General features: G+C 37.9%; 1 non-coding gene across 1 annotated transcript; it reads right to left on the bottom strand.

The window, feature by feature from the left end:
• Nucleotides 1-1,610: 1,610 nt before the first annotated feature.
• On the bottom strand, nt 1,611-1,717 carry LOC127088973 (small nucleolar RNA R71). The gene has a single exon (XR_007790759.1). It is a non-coding gene; the product is annotated as a small nucleolar RNA R71 (small nucleolar RNA).
• Between the last annotated feature and the right edge of the window lie 6,569 nt (nt 1,718-8,286).

Below are 8,286 nucleotides of genomic sequence, written 5' to 3'. Positions count from 1 at the left end.
CTTTTTAAGATATCCAAGTTGTGCGGAAGCTCTGCCGAATCGAGTTTTAGAATTAAGCATAAATCACCTGTAAAAGTGGAAATAACTCACATCGAGGGATTGTCACACCTGTTCTATTTTTATTTTGTTTTCATATTCATTGTACTCTTGGATCAAGAACAAGCTTGCCGTTATTTTCAAGTTCAAGTTAATACCAGTTTTATTTTATGCAATTTCAGGTTCTTTTTACCGCATTTGATATTTGTATGTTTTACTCTTTTAATTACTTGTATGCCAATGTTTTAATTATTCTGTTTCCAAATAATATCATGTCTTGCTAATTTATTATGAGTCTGGCGTATGAGGATCTTCATTACCGACGGGACTCGGTAGAAATAATAGGTGTGAATATATGATTTAACTTGGTTATGGCTTTAGTTTCCAATTGTATGTTTTACAGTTTTGGCACGAGAGTGTGAGACAAGTTAAGGTTCAATCCGATGGCGCGAGAGTGTGAGGAAGGAACCAGATAGTGGAAACTAGGCATTGATCCTAAAAACAACGAGAGCGTTTTAGGTATCGTTTAGGATCTCATTTACTTTCAAAATACGCCTTTTAATTAGAACGAGCGAGCGATAGAAAAATCCTGTGGTTAGGAGGTGTGATCTTTGTCAATAGCGCAAGAGTGTGAGACGGGACCTTTAAGTCGATATTTTCTACATAACGCAATAGAATCATATTTAGTACCCAATTCTACCTAATACCTTAGGTACGGGGAATCCATATTCCAGACTCATTTTCTATCATAAGTTTTAAACCGTTAGAAATTAGTATTCTCATTTCCATTCCTACCCTTATAATCTTTAGTCTTAGCATAATAGATAACATTAGCTTGACCATTAGTCTTTGTGGGTTCGATAATCTTTTAAAACTACACGATAGGTTATGCACTTGCACTCATAATCCGACAGACACGTCCGCCACGATCAAGTTTTTGGCGCCGTTGTCGGGGACTAATTTAGTCAATATTATGATTCCTTTGTTGCGCAGTATAGACTAAGGCAACAAAATTTTCTTTCTTTTTCTTTGTCGATTGTATGCCAGACACTCGCTCTCAGAGAAAGGAGTTAGAGCAACCAATTTACGACATCGAGTGTTATCTTAATCTAAAACTCCGAATCAACAAATTTCATATTAAATACGACCTTCTAGATCCTAATATCCCAATTTCAGAACCAGAACCAACTATGGCCGAAAGCCCACAAAACCGTTTGTTGAAGTATTATGATGTTCCATCGCAAGCAGAACCACATAACAACATTGCTGCTCCCGCCATCAATCGGAACAATTTCGAGTTAAAACCTTCGCTATTATCAATCGTTCAACAAAACCAATTTTCAGGTAGTCCTACAGACGACCCTAACTTACATTTGTCAGTGTTTGTGCAGCACGCAGACATAGTGAAAGCAAATAGTGACAGTCAAGAAGCGATTAGACTGCGTCTTTACCCTTTTTCCTTAAGAGATAGAGCTAGAGCTTGGCTCTAGTCTCTACCTTCAAACTCAGTAACCACATGGGACGAGTTGAAGAAAGTCCTCTTAGCCCGATATTTTCCACCAAGCAAAACAGCTATGCTAAGAGCTCAAATCAATGGGTTTAAACAAAAAAACAATGAATCTCTTTTCGATGCTTGGGAAAGATACAAGGACATGATGTGACTTTGTCCACACCATGAACTTGAAGAATGACTGATTATCCATACTTTCTATAATGGTCTGTTGTATAACACTAAGATGAATTTAAGCGCTGGTGTTGGCGGTGCTCTAATGGATAAACCTTATGACGAAGCTTATGAACTCATAGAGAACATGGATCAAAATCATTTCCAATAGGGAGGAGAATGTGTTGCTGTAGAGAAATTAACTCCGAAAAGAGGAATGTATGAAGTCAATTAAAGTGGATGCGCATACTCAAAAGATTAAAAGCTTGGTCATAACACACGCAACTACCGTAGCTGCTATAACACCGAACTATGAATTATGTGGAACCCCTGGGCACACTAATGTTGATTGTCAGTTATTGGCTAGTGTTCACACCGACCAAGTAAACTATGCCAAAAGAAACCCATATTCAAACACTTACAATCCTGGTTGGAGGAACCATCCGAACTTTTCCTATAAAAGTAATAATGCTTTGTTTCCACCAAACCCAACACTTGTTATTCCACCTGGCTATCCAAAAGAAGCCCCTGTTACTCCACGAGCACCTAGAAAGTCAAATCTGGAGATCGTGATGGAAAACTTTATAAACATCCAAGCTCGACAAAATAAAGAATTTACAAATCAAAGCGCTCATACGAGTGAACTAATGAAACAATTGTCAAATAAGTTTGATGTTATGGCTACCCATAACAAAATGTTAGAAACCCAGATCTCCCAAATAGCTCAATAATAAGCCGCAATAGCAGCCCCAGCTGGAGCATTTCCTGGTCAACCTCAACCAAACCCAAAAGGCCACGCTAACACTATCACACTTCAGAGTGGGACAGAACTAGATGAACCAGCTGACCAAAGAATTCAAAATCCAGCCATGTATCAAAATTCAGGTAAATGATCTGAAAAATTAAACGAACCAACCAATGATGGAAATAAAGACGAAAGCGGAGAGGCAAAAGATAAAGAACCACCTTATGTGCCTCCGCCACCATACAAGCCACCTGTACCTTATCCCCAAGGACTTGTTAAATCCAAAAATGAAGGACAATTCAAGAAATTCGTGGAACTTCTGAAGCAGCTTAACATAACCATACTGTTCACAGAAGTCATTACTCAAATGCCTTCATATGCTAAATTCCTTAAAGAGATTCTATCAAACAAGAAAAAGCTTAAGGATGATGAAACCGTTATGCTTACTGCAGAATGCAGCGCTATCATTCAAAACAAAATGCCTCATAAACTGAAAGACCCTGGTAGTTTTTCCATACCATGTGTAATCGGAAAGTTTATCATAGACAAAGCTCTATGCAATTTAGGAGCCAGTGTTATTTTAATGCCCTTATTCACATGCGAAAAACTCAATTTGGGAGAATTAAGACCAACAAAGATGTCTCTACAACTAGCTGACCGTTCCGTTAAATTTCTCGTAGGTATGCTAGAGAACGTTCCCGTTCGTATAGGATAATTCTATATTCCTATCGATTTTGTGATAATCGATATAAAGGAGGATTCCCACATCCCTATTATTTTAGGAAGACCCTTTTAGCCACAACCGGAGCCATCATAGATGTGAAGAAAGGAAGGCTAACATTCTAAGTCGAAGAAGAAAAATTTGAATTTCTCTTAGCTAAATTCCTACAAGCACCAGCTACAGATGACTCATGTTGTTTCGTAGACGTCATAGAAAAATGTTTGAAAGAAATGAAGAAAGAACCATTTAAGTATACTGAAGTACTAAAGATTCCAACACCTCATATATTCGAAGATGATAATTGGCATGAGCCTGTAAGAACAAAATTAGTTCTACAATAGATTCCAGGATTTTGATGATAACAAAGGATGAAACCAAAAATGGCACCCTAACGAAATTTCTCTAAGTGTGCAGGACTCTGAACAAGAACAAGAGAATCTGATCTCTTTATCAGATACAAACTCTAATCAGATACAAAGAACTAGAAGATCAGAAGTATCTGAAGAAGAAGTGCGCTCTAGAAGTTCTGACTCTGAGCAAAACAGGACAGCAGAATACCAGAAGCTCTAAACTTCCACTGGAATCAACTCTGATGATCTAAAAGACCAGGATTCTTATAAGCTCTGATGTAACTTCAACGCAATCTCCGATTGACAGAGATAACGAAGACTCTGATGAAGGTTCCCGGAATCCAGAAAGAGTAACGGAAACAACAACTTCAAATGGAAAGAAAGTATATTTGGAAAGAAGTTATTCAGTGAGACAAATTAGTTATGGGAAGAAACACATAAGTAATGGCATTGAATACTCATCAAAGACCAATATTCTGTCATCACTCCAACGGTCCTTTCACCACTATATAAAGGACAACATACTTCAGTGAGAGATACACAACAACGCACAGAAAAATCATCACTCTCTCTCTTAGTTTTTCACGAGCTGCTGCTCTTACGTGAAAACACTCACTTGCTTTTTCCGCTGTAATATTTGCTTATATGTAGAAGCACTCTTGATTACAATTCTCTTATTGTTAAATTGCTTTTGTTTCTCAAGTGACTCTGCGTAGTCTGTATACTTGGGAGGACTAAGTGATCACTCTCTTAGACGTTTGGTTGTATTAATCTTTCAAGATTAGTGGATTAAGTCCTTTTTGAAGGCGAAATCACGTTGGCCGGGTGGACTGGAGTAGCTTTGTGTTATAAGAGAACCAATATAAAATTCTGTGTGTTCTTATTTTGTAAAAGCGTTTATTTTCCAAAACAATTCAAACCCCCATTTCTTGTTTTTCTCACCTTCAATTGGTATCAGAGCTTCGGCTCTGTTATTGATTTTCTAATCAAACACTTAACCGTGTAGAGAGATCCAGAACGAGAAAAACTATGGCCCACACAAATGAAAGAGACAGTTACAATGCTAAGCCTCCTGTCTTTGATGGAGAGAAATTCGATTACTGGAAAGATAGAATTGAAAGTTTCTTTCTAGGCTATGACGCTGATCTCTGGGACATTGTCATAGATGGATACAAACCTCCTGTAACAGATGCTGGAGTTGAAGTTCCCAGAAGTAAAATGACAGATGATCACAAGCGCGATTTCAAGAATCATCACAAAGCCAGAACGATACTTCTCAATGTAATATCTTACGATGAGTATGAAAAAATCACCAATAGGGAAACAGCTAAAGATATACTCGACTCCCTGAGGATGACTCATGAAGGAAACTCTAAGGTCAAAGAAACAAAGGATCTAGCTCTAATCCAGAAATATGAAGCCTTCAAAATGGAGGATGATGAAGCTGTAGAGGTAATGTTCTCTAGATTCCAAACTCTTATTGCAGGTCTCAAAGTACTAGACAAAGGATACACAACTGCAGACCATGTCAAAAAGATAGTCAGAAGCTTGCCAAAGAAGTGGAGACCCATGGTCACTGCCTTAAAGCTTTCAAAGGATCTGAACAACATCAGCCTTGAAGAGCTTGTCAGTTCACTCAGAAGTCATGAGATAGAACTGGAGGAAGATGAGCCTCAGAAGAAGAACAAGTTTGTAGCATTAAAGTCCAGATCTGAAAGGCGCAAGTCTGACAGAAACAAAGCCTTCCAGGCCGAAACTGAAGATGCTAATGACTATGAACAGGAAGATTCTGATGATGAAGAAGAATTATCCCTCCTGACCAGAAGAGTAAAACAACTCTGGAAAAAGAGGAATAATAACTTCAAGAGACCAAGACCCAGAGGGGATCGATCAGAATCAACCTCAAAAGGTAAAACTAACAAAGATGTTACTTGTTATGAATGTAAAGAAACATGTCACTACAGGAATGAATGTCCCAAGTTAAAGAAAGACAGTTCCAGAAAAGAGAGCTTCAAGAAAAATTCCCTCAGAACCAAAAAGGGATTGATGGCTACCTGGGATGATAGCGAATCTGACTCATCAGAATCTGACTCTGATGAACAGGCTAATGTGGCGTTCATGGCTACCACATCCAAGAACACCTCAAATGAAGAATCTGAATCAGAAGAGGTATTTTCTGAACTCTCTCGATCTGACTTAGAATCATGTCTGTCTGAAACTCTCAGCTCATATCAGAAACTAAAACAAAAATTTAAAGCTATAAAAGGCGTTCTTGAAGAAACATTTGAAGAATGTGGCAAACTTGAGATAACCATTTCAGAATAAAAGATGAAAACAGAACCTTGATTTTAGAAAGAGATGCAACAAAGAAAAATTGCTCAAAACTAGAAGAAGCGTTATCTCAAGCTCCACAAACTTCAAACACAATAATTTATAAATACGAAAAAGCCTTTCAAAAGTTTCTGAAAAATGGGATAGGAAGGAGTGTAATGGCATCCATGATTTATGGAGTCAGTCAGAACAATAGAAGAGGAATTGGGTATGATCCTAATGAAGATAAAACTTCTACTAGTGACCAACCTAAATCTCCATTTTCATATCACTACACACACACACACACAAGAGCAACAATTTAATAATGCCAGAAAACCCAAAGTGCTAAGAAGCTCTGGGAAAACTAATCACAAAGGACCCAAAAGACTCTGGGTACCAAAGGATAAGATTGTTTATGTTTCAGATATCTTATGCAGCAAAGTTCAAACACCAGTCATGGTACCTGGACTCTGGATGCTCGCGACACATGACGAGAAGAAAGTCTATGTTCCAAAGCCTGGAACTTAAAGATGATGGATTCGTTGGTTTCGGAGGAGATCAGAAAGGAAGGATCAGAGGCTCCGGAACTATTGGTAATGGTACTCTTCCCTCTATATCTGATGTCCTATATGTAGAAGGATTAATGCATAACCTGTTATCCATAAGCCAATTAAGTGATAACGGTTATGATGTAATCTTTAATCAAAAAACATGTAAAGCCATAAATCAAAACAATGGTTCTGTCCTGTTCACTGGCAAGAGGAAAAACAATATCTATAAAATTAATCTTTCTGATTTAAAAGAACAAAATGTGAAATGTCTGATGTCTGTTCATGAAGAGCAATGGGTATGGCATAGACGCTTGGGCCACATTAGCATGAGAAAATTATCTCAACTAAATAAACTCGAGTTAGTCAGAGGCCTACCTAAGCTGAAGTTTTCTTCAGATGCTCTGTGTGAAGCATGTCAAAAAGGAAATTTTTCAAAAACATCTTTCAAAAAGAAAAATATTGTTTCTACCTCTAAGCCTCTGGAACTTCTTCACATTGATTTATTTGGTCCTGTGAAAACAACATCAGTCAATGGAAAGAAGTATGGACTAGTCATTGTTGATGATTTCAGTCGCTGGACATGGGTAAAATTCCTAAAGCACAAGAGTGAGTCTCACTCTGTATTCACTAGCTTCTGTTCCAAAGTGCAAAAAGAATTTGACTCTAAAATTGTAAGAGTCAGAAGTGATCATGGTGGGGAATTTGAAAATAAATTTCTTGAGGAATTATTTGACTCTAATGGAATATCCCATGATTTCTCCTGCCTTAGAACTCCACAACAAAATGGAGTTGTAGAGAGGAAGAATAGGACACTCCAAGAGATGGCCAGAACCATGATCAACGAAACAAATGTGGCTAAGCACTTTTGGGCTGAAGCTGTAAATACAGTGTGTTACATTCAGAATAGAATCTCCATAAGACCTATTCTGGAAAAGACTCCCTATGAACTGTGTAAAGGAAGAAAACCAAACATTTCATATTTTCATCCTTTTGGATGTTCTTGTTTTATCTTAAATACTAAGGAACATCTTAACAAGTTTGATTCCAAAGCACAAAAAGGTATTATGTTAGGATACTCATAACGCTCTAAAGGCTACAGAGTATACAATACAGAAACCAAAATTGTGGAAGAATCAATTCATGTCAGATTTGATGATAAGCTTGACCCTGAAAAGTCAAAGCTAGTTGAGAAATTTGCAGATTTGGAGATCACTCTTGCAGGATCTGACGAGAAGATTGAAGCTACAGAAGCAACTGCCATTCAAACTCCAGAAGGAACTAACTCCCAGTAATCCCAAAGAAAACTAAAAGTCGCCTCAACATATCTGAAGAGTTGATTATGGGAAATAAGGACGAACTTGTCCGAACTAGGTCTACCTTCAAGACCTCCGAATAAACTCCTCTAGGACTAGTATCTCTGATCGAGCCTACGTCCTGTGATGAGGCACTTCAGGATAGCGATTGGGTTCTAGCCATGCAAGAAGAGCTAGATCAATTCACAAAGAACGATGTCTGGGATCTTGTTCCTAAGCCCAGAGGCACTCACGTTATCGGAACCAGATGGATGTTCAGAAACAAGCTGAATGAGAAAGGAGAAGTCGTTAGAAACAAAGCTCAACTGGTGGCTCAAGGTTACAGTCAACAAGAAAGTATTGACTACAATGAAACCTTTGCTCCAGTCGCCAGGTTAGAATCTATTCGCCTACTTGTATCTTTCGCTATAAATCACTCTATCAAATTGTATCAAATGGATGTCAAGAGCGCATTCCTTAATGGTTATATATCAGAAGAAGTGTATGTCAACCAACCTCCAGGTTTTGAAAATCCAAATTATCCAGAACATGTTTTTAAACTTAAGAAATCTTTATATGGACTTAAACAAGCTCCCAGAGCTTGGTATGAATGAT

This window comes from Lathyrus oleraceus, chromosome 5 (assembly GCF_024323335.1).
Source record: "Lathyrus oleraceus cultivar Zhongwan6 chromosome 5, CAAS_Psat_ZW6_1.0, whole genome shotgun sequence".
Lineage (NCBI taxonomy): Eukaryota > Viridiplantae > Streptophyta > Magnoliopsida > Fabales > Fabaceae > Lathyrus > Lathyrus oleraceus.
The sequence above is the reverse complement of the archived record's forward strand: the minus strand, read 5'-3'. Positions and strand labels throughout refer to the sequence as shown.